At 38.2% G+C, this 15,921-nt stretch overlaps 1 pseudogene; it reads right to left on the bottom strand.

The window, feature by feature from the left end:
- Positions 1-5,404: 5,404 nt before the first annotated feature.
- On the bottom strand, positions 5,405-6,341 carry LOC109488416 (annotated as a pseudogene).
- Between the last annotated feature and the right edge of the window lie 9,580 nt (positions 6,342-15,921).

Here is a 15,921-nt window from a genome sequence, read left to right as displayed (position 1 = left end):
TCCCCATCACTCAGCATCAGGGAAATACAAATCAAAACCACAATAAGATACCATTTCACACCAGTCAGAATGGCTAAAATGAACAACACAGGGAAAAACAGATGTTGGTTAAGATGTGGATAAAGGGGAACCCTCTTATACTGTTGGTGGGAACACAAACTGGTACAGCCAGTCTGGAAAACATTATAGACTTTCCATCCTCAAAATGTTAAAGAAAGAACTACCCTATGTCCCAGCATTTGCACTACTAGGTATATATCTGAAAGTTACAAACATAGTCATTTGAAGGGGCACATGCACCCCTATAATTATAGCAGCAATGTCCACAATACCAAACTATGAAAAGAACCCAGGTGTTCATGAACAGATGAATAGAAAAAGATGTATATACATTTAATAGCAGTTTTAAGCTCATGTTTCCTGCTTAATAGTTACACTCCATCTGGGTACAGTAGAATCCAATCCATTTGGATGTTCCAGAGATCTCTCCTCTTTCATTTCTCCTGAGTCTAGTCTGGGAGCAAGTGAAGTTGGCATTTTTAGCATTTGGTGAAGGGATAAATGCATTCATAATCTGTATTAGAATACCCAAGAACACACTTCAACCACCTCCGCCTGTTTGCCACCATACCCTTTTTAAAGTTAAGCATGGGGAGAGAAAACAACAGCAGAAACCCCACACAATTTATTTCAGCTAAGGACTGAACTTGGAGCCTCACCCAGCACTTTCTACAACAGCTCCAACCAGAATGGTAAACCTAGTAGACCCCAAACAACCCCAAAGTCTGATTCTTGGGCATGGAGGTGGCCCTGTCCCCTGCACTGAGCAGACTGACTGCATCTGGCTGACAGGCAGCAGTCTCAGCAGTAGCAATGACCAGACCTTCCTTTTATTCAGTTTCCACCTGAAGTCATGATCAGAGTAAGAATGTCTGCAAGTGGATAAAGGCATAGATAAGGGAAAGCACATTCCCTGAACTTTAAGCAATGACTAGGGGCTGTAAAAGGCAGAGGATGACCCCTACCAGAGTTTTCCCACTCCTAGAAAACACACCAACCAGGCAGGTAACTGTGGTGCTGACCCAGGTGTACCCAGGTCGTCTGGCCTCCTGCCCTGCCCATCTCCCCAGAGGACAGGAAGGGAGGCTTCAGCTAGTGCATCCCTGGTCTAGTTCATGGTGTGGGGGATGAGCTGGTTAACTACCCTCAGATACTGGGGAGATCCTCCCACCCATTGAGCACTTCCTCTGCTCAGGCCCAGGCACTAGTCAGAACTTGGGAAGCTGGACCAGGGAGGAAGAGGGCGTGGGGTGATAAAGTGCTCCTGAGGGTATTGTCAGGAGCCCTGTCCTGGCACACAAGACAGAATCCCCACAGGGAAAGGCAAGCAGATGGGGGACACCTGCCCCAACAGGAAACAAAAGCCAAATGCTCGCCATCAGTGCTGGTGTCCTCAGGGTCATTCGTGTCCCCCAGAAGCCCACCTCTCAACCCCACCCCACACCAGGGCTGACTGGGCTCCTCCCTGCCCAGGTGGAATCCATGGTTGGAGAGGAACTGTGCAGGTTGCACCTTACCTGAGGGAGCTATAAGCAAGGCAGAGCTGGCTCCGGGGAGCCAGGCACACCTGTGGAAAAGAGTGAACAGGACTGACCCCATCCCCAGACCCCATTCCCAGTCCCTTGGGACCCCCAAAGATGATACCCAAGCCAGTTGGCTGGCAAGGCCCATCCATCCCTGGTGCTGGGCATGGGAGCTCAAGGCATTCCACATTTACCTACCCAGCCATAGTGTCCTCCTCATGCTAGCCCAACCCCTGAAGGTCACAGGCCCAGTGGGGCTAAAACTGGGTGGGGAGGCTCTGAAGTCCAGTCTGGAAAGTCACGGGTCCCAGGTCCCTGAAGGAGGGACACAGGGTACGCGGGTTGTGGGTGCATGGGTACCTTCCCAACCGTCCCAAAACTCATGCTCTGTGGCACTGGCTGTGCTCCTAACAAACTAGAGCTGTTACTTTGGCCACCACAGATATGGAGCTCCTGCAGTACCCCTGCTTTCCCGCCACCCCAGAGCTCACACGCCTTCTGTGTCCTCTGTGCTGATTACCAGCAGGGCTGTTGGGCTTGCATGTGGGAGTGAGGTGGCTGTAACTCTCTTTCTAAGTGCATCTCTCCTTACTTGTTTCCTGGGAATTAGTCTTGACTGAATCTTGCCCGACCCCTCCCCATCCCCAAAGTGTTGTCCCAGCTGAGGGGTCTCCTTCCAACTGCTGTTCTCTCTCTGCATCCTCTTTGTCTTCTTCCCCTTCTGGTTCTGCAGCCTCCCCTGTGATGCACTTTCCTGGTTCCTGACTTCACTACCTGCCCGTCCTTGAGTTATGACCTCAAAATAAAGACAAGCTGACAAATAAGATATGTGCTAACTCTTTCCCAGCAGGGAGAACCAGTATCTACTGACCTGCTCCAGCTGCTGGAGATTGAGTGGGAAGCAGCAACTACTGAGCTCCTGCCCTCACAGAACTCCCAGTCTGCCTGGTTCATGTCAGACTTTAGCAAAGCTTTGTCCTGAGGTCGCAGACCCACTTATGAAGTCTCTTAGTTTGGTTTACAATTAAAAGTAGCTGGTAATTGAAGGCTGTATTTTGTGAATTTTCAATTGAATTTCCATTCATGGAGGTGTCTTAGGTATAATTCCAAGTCTGCCTAAACCAAGAAGTGGATCAGTTTTGGTTTTCACTTTAGACTGGTTCTTTGGCAGAAGCATAATTTGGTGTTTCTATCAGAGAGACAAATAGAAAACACTTTGCTGAAGCAGTTTTTCAGATAAGAACAGTGATCATAGAAACATATAAAACCAACACACACAACCTGTGTCAGATGCTCTAATCAGAAAAGAAGAGAGATATGGGGTAAAGAGAAAAAGTAAGGGAAGCATGAGGCATCTGCACAGAGGAGACATTTAAGCACATGGAAGGAAGTGGTGCACTTAGTTTCATCCTCTTTTCACATATTTATGCCCAAACCACAGCCTTGTGGTGTTTCTGTGACAACAGCACACCTCAGGGGACCCCTTGGCATACCTGCTTCCTGAAGTTATGAGATTCAAGTGGGATCCAGTGGGTGGATGAGAATTCCCCTCTCTGTACTTCCCTCAGCACAGAAAGCATTTCTGGTGAAGGACAAATGCTTCAGTCACTGCCCTGTAACCCCAGTCCTGTGCAGTGGTGCTTATCATGAGAGACTCTCAGTCTCAGTGATCCAACCTTCAAAGTGTTCCCAGCACAGAAAGAGTGAATGGCGTTTCTGGTTTTACCAGGCCCCTTAAAAAATCATTATTAATAGGATTCAAAATCAAAGAATTCTGGATTGCAAGCCAAATAGATTAAATTTATATCACCTTGTCTTCCCCCTTTAAATAAAAGAATTATCATAACATGGTTATTGAATATATTTGACTTACATTTATGAAAACAGAAGCACTGATTTCCTGGGATAAGCTTAGATAAGGGAAGTTTTGTACCAATAAAACAGGTGACCTGGCCTGAGAACCTCATCCTCGATTAAATGGAAAGTTATGGGTGCCCAGTGCTGACAACAACATATGATTATACATAAAAAAGCTGGCATCACTTTTAAATTATACTGATTTTTTTGCATTATATATGGGAATATAAGCATCTGTACACTTTTTTATTTCATTTATTTTTTTAGAAGAGTGGGCAGAGCAGCAGAGGGAGGAGAGAGATTCTTAAGCAGGCTCCACACCAGGCTCAGAGCCCAACGTGGGGCTCAATTTCACATCACCTGAGTGAAAGACAAGAGTCAGACGCTTAACTGACTGAGCCAACTAGGGAGTCCAAGCATTGGTACATTTACTAAAAGTTGTTAGAAATACTGTTGTACTAAATCTCCTTTATGTGAATGGATTACAATGAAGTAGCCACACTGGTGAGTATCATAATGTTACCAATGGTAATTTATGAACCATGGGCTTTAGAACTCTGAGGGTTACCAGGCATTTTCTATTTATAATTCAGTTAAATCAGAAAAGGTCTAAGCATCAAAGTTGGTGTTGACCAGACAAATAAGGATGATTATTTTTAGGATAGGAACCACTGGTGGCAGGGAGAACGGAGAAGAACCCCTTTCTGAAGGTCATCAAAATGTAACAGCCATGACAGTTCTATCATGGGTCTGTCTACTCTGGGTGAAAATGAAATCTCACAGAACCACAGCTAAGGTAGAGATCGGCATTAACCAGGAATTCCCCACTTTAGAATGTGCTAAATTTATTTGTTTCTTTATGGTTAAGTGTTTTGTATTTTATGTTTATATATATATGATATTATATTATATTTATGGATATATATGCTCATTTTTCCAAGAAGAATTAAGTTATATTGCTTTATTAATTGATCAATAGCAGGATTGGTATTTGATATAGATTAAAGGAAAAAAACACTCCAATTTCTAAGCCTATACACTGATAACTATTTGCAGCAATTAAATGCAAAGTGAATTCTTTTACATACTTTAATGTCATTGAAGGGAGTTATCTTAACAGCATTCTATGCTGGCTACACAAATTGTCCATTGCAGCTAAAATTACATAATTTGTCACCACTTACGTTTTTTTAAGATTTTATTTTAATTCCAGTTAGATAATGGACAGCATAATATTAGTTTCAGGTATATAATGTGTTGATTCAATGCTTGCTGACAACACCAAGTGCTCATCACAGGTGCACTCCTTATCCCCATCCCCTATTTAACCCATCCCCCACACCCTCCCCTCTGGTGACCACCAGCTTGTTCTCTAGAGTTAAGGGTCTGTTTATTGGTTTGCCTCTCTATCATTTTTCCCCTATGCTCCTTTGTTTCTTGAATTCACATATGAGGGACATCATATGATATTTTTCTGTCTCTGACTGCCTTATTTCATTTAGCATAATACTCTCTAGCTTCATTCATGTCATTGCAAATGGTAAGAATTACTTCCATCTTTATGGCAGAATAATATTATATATTAATATATATGTATAGATTTAGATAATGGTATTTATACCACATCCTCCTTATTCATTCCTCAATGGACACCTAGGCTCTTTCCATATTTCGGCTATTGTGGTCCTATTTATTGTATTGCTCAGGTACTTGTATTGAGAGTATCTATAGCCTTTAGACTTCAAATTGCAGTTAGTATATTATTTGTAACAAAACAGAAATAAAAAAAAATTATCACAAAATAAAAGTGATCAGGAATACATAATGATTTTGTTAAATCTCCATTATTTTAATTTTCTAGATTAATGTAATCCTTGCCTTCAATCCTGGAATGACATTGTTCTTAAGGAATGTACAAGGTGAAATTAATGTACATCTAAGCAGCAGGACTAGTGAGAACTTTGTTACATTTTTACAGAGCAGAACCTCTGAATCATTCTTCTCAGCGCCCCCATCACCTCCTTGTTTCTCAGGCTGTAGATGATGGGGTTGAGCATTGGGGGCAGAATGGTGTAGAAGACAGCCAGGACCTTGTCCTCTGTGGGAGATCGGAAGGATCTTGGGCATAAATAAGTGTAAGTGAAGGGTGCATAGTAGAAAGTCACCACAGTGAGGTGGGTGCTGCAAATTGAATAGGCCTTCCTCCTCCCTTCTGCAGACTGCATGCGGCAGATGGCAAGGAGGACCCGGCCATAGGAACATGCAGTGCCAATGAAAGGAAACACAAGGAAGAGGGTGATGCTCAAAACACCGTGTTCTCATAGACCAAAGTGTCCATGCAGGCCAGAGTCAACATAGCTGCAATATCACAGAAGAAATGGTTGATGGTCCTGGCTCGACAGTAATGTATATGGAGGACATATGCAGTGTGGGCACAGGAGTTGATTGAGCCCATGATCCAAGATCCTGTTATTAGCAACACACATATTTTTTTGCTCATATGAATGGGATAATGGAGAGGAAAGCAAATAGCCACATAATGATCACAGGCCATTGAGACCAATATTAATCCTTCTGCACCAGCTAAAGCAACGGAAAAGAAGCACTGAACTCCACACCCGATGGAAGATATAGACTTGTTTCCAAGGAGATGATCAGAAGCCATCTTGGGAAAATGGTGGAGATGTACTTCAGGTCCATGAGGGAGAGCTGAGTAAGTAGAAAATACATGGGTGTGTGAAGATGGGTGTCCAGGAAGATGAGAATGATCATGTACAGGTTGCCAAACAGAGCCATTAGGAAAATGAGAAAACTGAGAATGAAGAAAAACAGGCCAATTCTTGATGTTGGGAAAAACCCCAATAAGAAGAAATCAGTAGATGTTTCATTAATATTTTCCATGGGACACTAATTTAGTTTTCCCTAAAGAGAGACACATACTGAGTATAGAAAAATAATCTCTTATTAATTCATTATTTTGGTTCCACTGTGATTTATTCAGAACACATTGCAGCTCTAAAAAAATATAACAGATTAGTTTGAAAAACAATTTTTACCTCATAGATAAAAAATTGATGATCTTGATGACACATACAACTGCCTCCAAAATATTTCATGGAAATGTTTAAATTTGTAAGAATAATATATTTCTATAACTTTATTAACATGCATGTATTTTATTATTCTATGTAAATTTAGTTATCAACATCACAATGCACACTTTTAAAGTATGTATTACAAGTCATGTAAAAGCATAAATTACAGACCCATACTCGCATACATTTTATAACCCTTAGGCAATGAGGTTTTTTTCTTTTATAATTAAGCTGTAATATTTCTGAAACTATAGTAGTCTATCAGGTCATGCTGTAGATATATAGCCTTTTTCTTTGTCCATTTGTTTGTTTTCTTTAAAAAGTTTGCCAAATCAAGCTTTTATGAGCCAAGCATTACCATCTGCTTCCTTTTCCCCAGAAATCTACAATGAATAGTTATTTTTAAAGATGAAAACTGGATTCCAAGTGATGAAAAATAAACTACTTAAAACTATATAGTGATCCAACGGCAAATCTGGAAATGTGTCCTCTAGATACTAGACAATGTAGAATTTTCTTCTGAAGCAAACAAATCTCAAAGAAAGATCTTTCAGATCCCTAAATAATTCTGGTCACATTAGATTTGGTCTGATTTATTTGCATATTTGCAAAAAGATTATGCATTTACCAAAGAAGTTTTGTCTAAAATTTTATAAGGAATATCAGACTAAACTTTTAAGAGCTCTGAATGTAAATTAAAAATATCTTAACCAGTTTTCATATAAATTTGGGTTACTTCCTCTCTTTTCAAGAACACTTTCATACTTTTGAGTGAATTTTACCAAAGGAAATTCCTTTACTCACCTGTAGGGGAAGAGTTCTATAAAACACCTACCAGAAATGTTTTCTGGATTTCCTTGAAACTATTGGCTCCACAAAGTCTACCTTAGTTCTTTGAAAAGTTTGTTCATAGTTGTATCTATATGTTCATAGATATGTTCATTGTTCCCAGTTACCTAGAGTTTACAGCATCGTGAAACGGCTTTCCTAGAATGAATCAGATTACTGAGAGGAGAATCCTCTGGAGTCTGGCCAAGCACAGTTCCCTACAGTGTCTCTCAATGTGTCATACATGAAAATTTCATGCCTTCTAATGTTTCCACAACAGATTGTATTAAAAAGGACAGAAAGTATAGAGTTCAGAGTCTTTAGTGACTTAGGAATTAATATGCTTATTAAATATTTAAGCAATGTATATTTTATTTGTTTAGATGATTACAGAACTTGTGATCCATAATAATTTTATTGAATAAAGAGATCTAAAATGAACAGTGTTTGTATGTGCATATATCTGTGTGCTTCTATAAAAACCTTCATGAAATATCACAGTGCTGAATCAGCATTTTTAGATAAACAGGAAAGTACATAGACATATATTTTGAGAGATACTTGATTTATCAGTACATACTTTGAGTTTCAATGCAGATTGAAGACATACTATTTTGTTTTGTTTTGTGTGTTGTTTTTGTTTGTTTTTGTTTTTGCTTTTTTGTTTTGTTTTGTTTATTGCAAAAACAGATACAGATTGTTTGTAGCCAATGCTAGAGCTAATTCTAGTTCTGTCACCTACTAGAAATGTAAACTTTTTTAGTGAATTCAACTCTCTGAACCTGAACCTCATAAGTAGAGAAATCAAAATCATGACATACAATCTCACATATCTTAGAGTGACTAATAATAATAAAAACAATAATAAAGTGTAGGAGAGAATGTGGAGAAAACAAAACACTTGAGCCCTATTAATGGGAATATAAATTAGTACAGGCATTATGGAAAATAGTATAAGTGTTCTTCAAAAAGTTAAAAGTAAAACTACCATATGATCCAAAAATCCCACTTCTTGGTATGTACCCAAAGGAAATAAAATGAAATGAAATCAGGTATTCAAAGAGAGTCTTGTACTCCTATAATAATTATTGCAATCTTATTCATAATAAATAGAATATGGAAAGTAATCTTAAATATCCAATGACAAATAAATGGATAAATGAAATGTGTAATACATATTGCACAACAGCAGCAACCTGGATCAAACTGGAGGACATTAAGCTAAGTGAAATAGCCAGACAAGAAAGATAAACACTTTATAATTACAACTGTATATGAAATCTAATAATCAACACTTAGAAGTACAGACTGGAATGGAGAATTTCACTGACTAAAGGGAGGGAAAAATGGGAAGATGTGGTCAAATGGTAGTTTCCAGTACACATGCTGAACAAAATCTATTGTACATCAGTTTAAATATAATTAACAACATTGTATATTTGAAATTTTCTGTTAGAATATATCTCCCCAGTTGGTAGTATTCTCACAAGTAAAAAAGAAAGAAAGAAAGAAAGAAAAAAAGGGAAAAAAAGAAAAAAAAGAAATGCTAAGTGAGTTAGTGGACATGCTAATTAGTTTGATTGTAGTGATTACTTTATTTTACTTTTATTTTTTTTTTAGATTTTATTTATTTATTTGACAGAGATAGAGACAGCCAGCAAGAGAGGGAACACAAGCAGGTGGAGTGGGAGAGGAAGAAGTAGGCTCATAGCAGGAGCCTGATGTGGGGCTCGATCCCATAACGCCGGGATCACACCCTGAGCCGAAGGCAGATGCTTAACCGCTGTGCCATCCAGGAGCCCCTTAGTAATTATTTTAAAGTGTAGTTTATATTTTTTGAAGATTTTATTTATCCCATTTACATTTTGAGTAAACATTGAAAGATATGAATTTAGGGCCATTGTATTGCCTGTAAAGTCCCTGTTTCTGTAGATGGTCTCTGTTACTCTTGGGTTCTCTCTTTGCTTACAGAAACCCCCTAAATATTTCTTGCAGGGCTGGTGGTCACATAGTCTTCCAATTTCTGTCTCTCCTGGAAACTCTTGGTTTCCCCTTCCATTCTGAATGACACCCTTGCTGGATAAAGTATTCTTGGCTGCATATTCTTCTCATTTGGTACCCTGAATATGTCTTGCCAGCCCTTTCTGGCCTGCCAGGTTTCTGTGGATAGGTCAGATGTTATTCTGATATTCGTCCCTCCATACAAAAGAAATCTCTTCCCCCTAGCTGCACTCAGGATAGCATCCTTGGCTCTAAGATTTGCAAGCTTCACTATTATATGTTACGGTATTGAACAATTTTTATTGATTTGGGGAGGAGTCATCTCTGATTCTTGGATGTGAATGCTTGTTTCCTTCCCAGAAATAGGGAAGTTCTCAGCCATGATTTGCTCAAATATGCCTTTAGTTTCTCTCTCCAGCACCTCTTGGATCCCAGTGGTCCTGATATTGGATCTTTTCAATGTATCATTAAATTCTCTCAGTCTCTCTTCATGTGGTATGGTTGTTTTTCTTTTTTTCAAATTCCTTCCTTCCCATCAGCGTGTCTTCTAGATCACTTATTCTCTCTTCTGCCTCATTTACCCTGGCTGTTAGAGCATCCCATTTAGACTGCATCTCATTAGTAGCATTTTTAAGTTCTGTTGATTAGATCTCATTTCTGCCCTTAGAGATTCTGTATTGTCCTGTATGCTTTCTTCAAGCCTAGCTATTAGCGTTATAATTGGTATCCTGAATTCTATCTCTGGCATCTTGCTTAGACTCATATTCATTTGTTCTGTGGCAGAGAACATTGCCTCTGCTTCATTTCTTTGTCCTGAGTTCCTCCTCCTAGTCATTCTGCTGAAGGACGGTTTAGCAAGTGAATAGAGTCCAAAATATGAACCACAAATCAAGAAAAATGAACCCTAGAAGAAATCTGAAGTTGTCAGAAGCTGCCACAGAGATGCAAACAAAGCCAAGATGATCCAAAAAAATAAAGGGGGTAGAGACTATAATTTTTGAGGGTGGACAAAGAATTGGAATAGAGGGAACATACCTCAACATCATAAAAGCCATCTATGGAAAGCCCACAGTGAATATCATTCTCAATGGGGAAAAACTGAGAGCTTTTTCCTTAAGGTCAAGGACACCACAGGGATGCCCACTTTCACCACTTTTGTTCAACATAGTACTAGAAATCCAAGCCTCAGCTATCAGACAACAAAAAGATATAAAAGGAATTCAAATTGGCAAAGAAGTCCAACTTTTTTTCTTCACAGATGACATGATACTTTACATGCAAACCCAAAAGAATCCACCCAAAATTGCTGGAACTCATACATCAATTCAGCAACACGGCAGGATTCAAAATCAATGCACAGAAATCCGTTGCATTTCTATAAACTAACAAAGTGACTGAAGAAAGAGAAATTAAGGAATTGATCCCATTTACAATTGTATCAAAAACCATAAGATACCTTGGAGTAAACCTAACCAGAGAGGTAAATGATCTGTACTCTAGAAACTAGAGAATACTGATGAAAGAAATTGAGGAAGACACAAAGAAAGGGGAAAACATATCATGCTCATGAATTGGAAGAATAAACATTGTTAAAATGATTATGCTGCCTAGAGCAATCTGCACATTCATTGTGAAGCCTATCAAAATGCCTTTGACATTTTTCACAGAGCTGAAACAAACAATCTTAAAGTTTGTATGGCACCAGAAAAGGCCCCAAATTGCCAAGAGAATGTTGAAGTAGAAAACCAAAGCTAGGGGCATCACAATGCCTGACTTCAAGCTATATTACAAAGCAGTGGTCATCAAGACAGCATGATACTGGCATAAAAACAGACACATAGATCAATGGAACAGAAGGCAGCCCAGATATGGACCCTCAACTCTATGGTCAAATAATGTTTGTCAGAGCAGGAAAGAATATCCAATGGAATAAAGACAGTTCCTTCAATAAACAATGCTGGGAAAATTGGACAGCCACATGCAGAAAATGAAACTGGACCATTCTCTCACACCATACACAAATATAAACTCAAAATGGATGAAGGATCTACATGTGAGACAAGAATCCATGAAAATCCTCGAAGAGAACACAGGCAGCAACCTCTTTGACGCTGGAAAAAGCAACTCCCTTCAAGAACGTCTCTAAAGGCAAGGGACACAAAAGAAAAATGAACTATTGGGATTTCATCAAGATAAAAAGCTTCTGAACAGAAAAGGAAATAATCAACAAAACTAAAAGGCAACCTGCAGAATTGGAGAAGATATTTGAAAATGGCATTCCAGATAAACAGGTGGTATCCGAGATGCATACAGAATTTCTCAAACTCAGTACCCCCAAAACAAATAGTCCAGTCAAGAAACGGGCAGAAGTCATGAACACACACTTCTCCAAAGAAGACATACAATTGGCTAACGGACACATGAAAAAATGCTCCATATCACTTGCCACAGGGAAATTAAAATCAAAACCACAATGGGATACCACCTTACACCAGTCAGAATGGCTAAGGGCAAGAAAACAGGAAGCAACAAATGCTGGTGATGATGGGGAGAAAGGAGAATGCTCTTATACTCTTGGTGGGAATGGAAGCTGGTACAGCCAGTCTGGAAAACAGGGTGGAGGTTCCTGAAGACATTAAAAATAGAGCTGCCCTATGATCCAAGGACTTGCACTACAAGGTATTCACCCCAATGATACAGATGTAGATAAACAAAGGAGCATATGCACCCAAATGTTCATAGCAGCAATATCCACAATAGCCAAACTCTGGAAGGAGATGAAATGCCCTTCAAAAGATGAACAGATGAAGAAAATGTGTTTTATATATATTATGGAATATTACTCAGCCATCAGAAATGACAAATACCTATCTTTCTGATAGACATGGCTCGAACTGGAAGGTATTATGCTAAGTGAAATAAGTTCAAGTCGAGAAAGACAATTATATGATTTCACTTATATGTGGAACATAAGGAATAGTGCAGAGCACCACAGGGGAAGGGAGGGAAAACTGAATGAAATCAGTTCTGAAGAAATCAGAGAGGGAGACAAACCATGAGAGACTACCAAATCTGGGAAACAAACTGAGGGTTCTGGAAAGGGAGGTGGGAGGAAGGATTGGGTAAATGGGTGATGGGCACTAAAGAGGGCATCTGATATGATGAGCATTGGGTGATAAGCTCAACTAATGAATCATTGGGCGTTATACCAAGAACTCATGATGTACTATACCTTGGCTAATTGAATTTAAATTAAAATATTTATTTATCTGAGAATGATAGGGAGAGAGAAAGAATGAGCAAGGGGGAGAGGGAGAAGCTGATTCCCCACTGAGCAGAGAACCTTATGTGGGGCTCAATGTCAGGACCCAGGGAACATGACCTGAGCTGAAGGCAGACACTCAACCAACTGAGCCTCCCAGGTGCCCCTAAAGTGTAGTATTTTAAATGAAGTTATGCACCTTAAATATATATGATTTTTGTGAATTATGTTTAAATAAATCTGAAAAAAACCCCAAACATAAGACTTATTATAAGCTGAAAGGTGGTAATTTATACTGGATATGTCAAATGTGAGTTGCGTGAGTGACCAGTGAATAGTAGCTGTGGCATTTTTTACCATCTTCACCATTGCCACCAAAATCAACTTAGTTACCATCATATCATTTTTACCCACCCATCTGTCCTTGGATTTCTCAGGGACACTGTTCCCAAAAAGTTTCAGAACACTCATTGATTTTCACAAAGTATCCTACATTGCTATCACAGATATAATTATTATTGCCCTGGAAATTTAATGGCAGGCAATGAAATTTTTTTTTTAAATGCAATAGTTCAACACACACGTAGTACATTTGGGCAAAATTTGTGTTAAAATATAATCATAACATGTCACTATTCCCACGAATGCCTGACTTATTTCCAGAAGATGTCATTTACATTCAGAAAATATTGCTTCTATGGACAGATATATATATACTTATTACTATTTGAGTAATATTGCAAATTCCATCTTATATTTTTGAATAAAATCTAGGCAAGAAATCATTTAATTAGAAATGACAGATGCATATAAGGAAAAACACTGCATAAGCAATAATATATTTATCCTGGGAAACAAAGCAAAATGCCCCCACCCCAAATACAGGAAAGAAATAGGAAATACTTATTTTCTACAATTACTATTGATGATTTGGACTCCTACATGATAGCTTTAGTCATTGAATTTCATGTGAGCCCATCTAAAGCCTATCCCAATATGACTCAACCCTGTCTCTTACAAAGACCCTCATTTCCTTCCCACCCAGAAAGCACATTTATGAACTAGCTCCTACAACACTTTCTAGTGTAAACAGTGCAGCTATGCTCAGTCAAACTCTAGTTAAAATCTTCTATTTCCAAACTTGATCAACTTTTACATAGATTACATCACCCATTTCCCTAACTGACAACCTTAAAGTGGAATGATTTCAATCCAGTCAATAATCTGCAATCCAAAAGAATTAGCCCAGTAGTATCAACAGCTACGTGATCATATCATCTGCATGCATGAAAACAGCCCTACTTCTGTAAAATAAAATGTATGGTACATATGCCATACTAAAGCATTCTTTATTTAGCAGAAAACTCCCCCATCTGCATGACGTCCATTACAGGCTCTGGACTCAATGTATCTTTCTTTTCTCAATGGGTAATATGTTTCTTTCAAATTCAATTATTTTTCTTTTTTTCTTTTTTTGTAATTGAGTTTTTTAATTTTTTTTCTTTTTTATTATAATAATTTTTTTTATTATATTATGTAAGTCACCATACAGTACATCCCTGGTTTTTTGATGTAAATTTCGATGATTCATTAGTTGCATATAACACCCAGTGCACCATGCAATACGTGCCCTCCTTAGTACCCATCACCAGCCTATCCCATTCCCCCACCCCCTCCCCTCTGAAGCCCTCAGTTTGTTTCTAAGAGTCCATAGTCTCTCATATTATATGGTTTCTCTCATCTATGGAACATAAGAACTAGGAAGATCAGTAGGAGAAGACAGGGATAAGAGGGGGGTTAATTAGAAGGGGGAATGAAGCAAATTCAATTATTTTTCTAAAAATGCCTTAGTCCAGACAACATTTTCAGTTCCCTTTGCACTCATATATTCAGTAAAATATTTTGTCAGAAAGGATCATTATTATTATTTTTTTAAAGATTTTTTAATTTATTTATTTGACAGAGATAGAGACAGCCAGTGAGAGAGGGAACACAAGCAGGGGGAGTGGGAGAGGAAGAAGCAGGCTCATAGCAGAGGAGCCTGATGTGGGGCTCGATCCCACAACGCCGGGATCACGCCCTGAGCCGAAGGCAGATGCTTAACCGCTGTGCCACCCAGGCGCCCCAGGATCATTATTATTTTTAAAGTGACCATATTTTCATGAATATAGTACCATTTAGTGTAGACCTTAATTTTATTTAGAATAAATCCAGAGAAGAAGTTCATAGATGCTCATAGATAATATCAGCCATTGATTATAATATCAATTCTGCCATATTTACTACCACATCACAATAGACTATAAGGTATAACACCAATTCTTTCAAGAATTGTATAACATTTTGTTTTAGGGTTAAAGAGAGTAATTTTTTTTAAGGACACAAGTATGTAAGCTATCTATTTACTTCTTCATTTTTAATTATATATCTAATATAAAAATATAAAATACATAAAAATATAAAATATATATTATATGAAGTACACATATTATATATTATATATAAATCTTTTAAATTGACTTCAATCAAATAAAATGTTCCTTTGAATCTCCATAGTTAATTAGATGCTTGAATTAATCATTTTTTTCTAATAGATTATTGAAATAGTTTTTTATTAATTCTAATTAAAATTATCTTAAGCATTTGAAGAAGTGTCTCAACCTTAAGTGGTAAATAAAAATAAAAATGCCATAAGGCACGTATCTTTTATTATCTTGCACATTTACAAACTTACTGGCTTGAATAACTAACATTGGTCTTACAGTCATCACATGAACAAAGTCATATTACTGAATAGACTTCTCTGAATATTTTTCAAAACAGTGTTTATATTTATCTCTCATCCCTGCCCTTGACACTTTAGGTAACTCCATAAAGACTAAACACCAATCATGATTTCAGGACATCTTTGGAGATTAAAGATAACTCTTGGTGTTTCCTGTGTGTTCACTTGGGAATGTGCACTGAGACATAAATAATGCAGGTTAAATCACCAATAGCTCAGCATGGCCTTAGGCCAAAGCTTAGAAATGAGTTCTGATAATTTGTGGATGTTTTAATAGCTGTGTCAGAAGTCTATTCAGTAGATATACATATTTATTCAGACTTTTTGAATATTATGTCTCTCATGTATAACTTCTTTATATATTTTGGATATTAACCACTTATGTGATATATCATTCCAAATATCATCTCCCATTCAGAATATTGCCTTTTTGTTTTATTGGTGGTTTCTTCCACTGCCTTAAAAAGAAATTGATGCAGTCCGAAGAGTTTATTGTGGATTTTTGCTGCT

The sequence above is a fragment of the Ailuropoda melanoleuca genome, unplaced genomic scaffold, assembly GCF_002007445.2.
Source record: "Ailuropoda melanoleuca isolate Jingjing unplaced genomic scaffold, ASM200744v2 unplaced-scaffold7743, whole genome shotgun sequence".
Classification (NCBI taxonomy): domain Eukaryota; kingdom Metazoa; phylum Chordata; class Mammalia; order Carnivora; family Ursidae; genus Ailuropoda; species Ailuropoda melanoleuca.
This window is presented reverse-complemented; position numbering and strand designations above follow the sequence as displayed.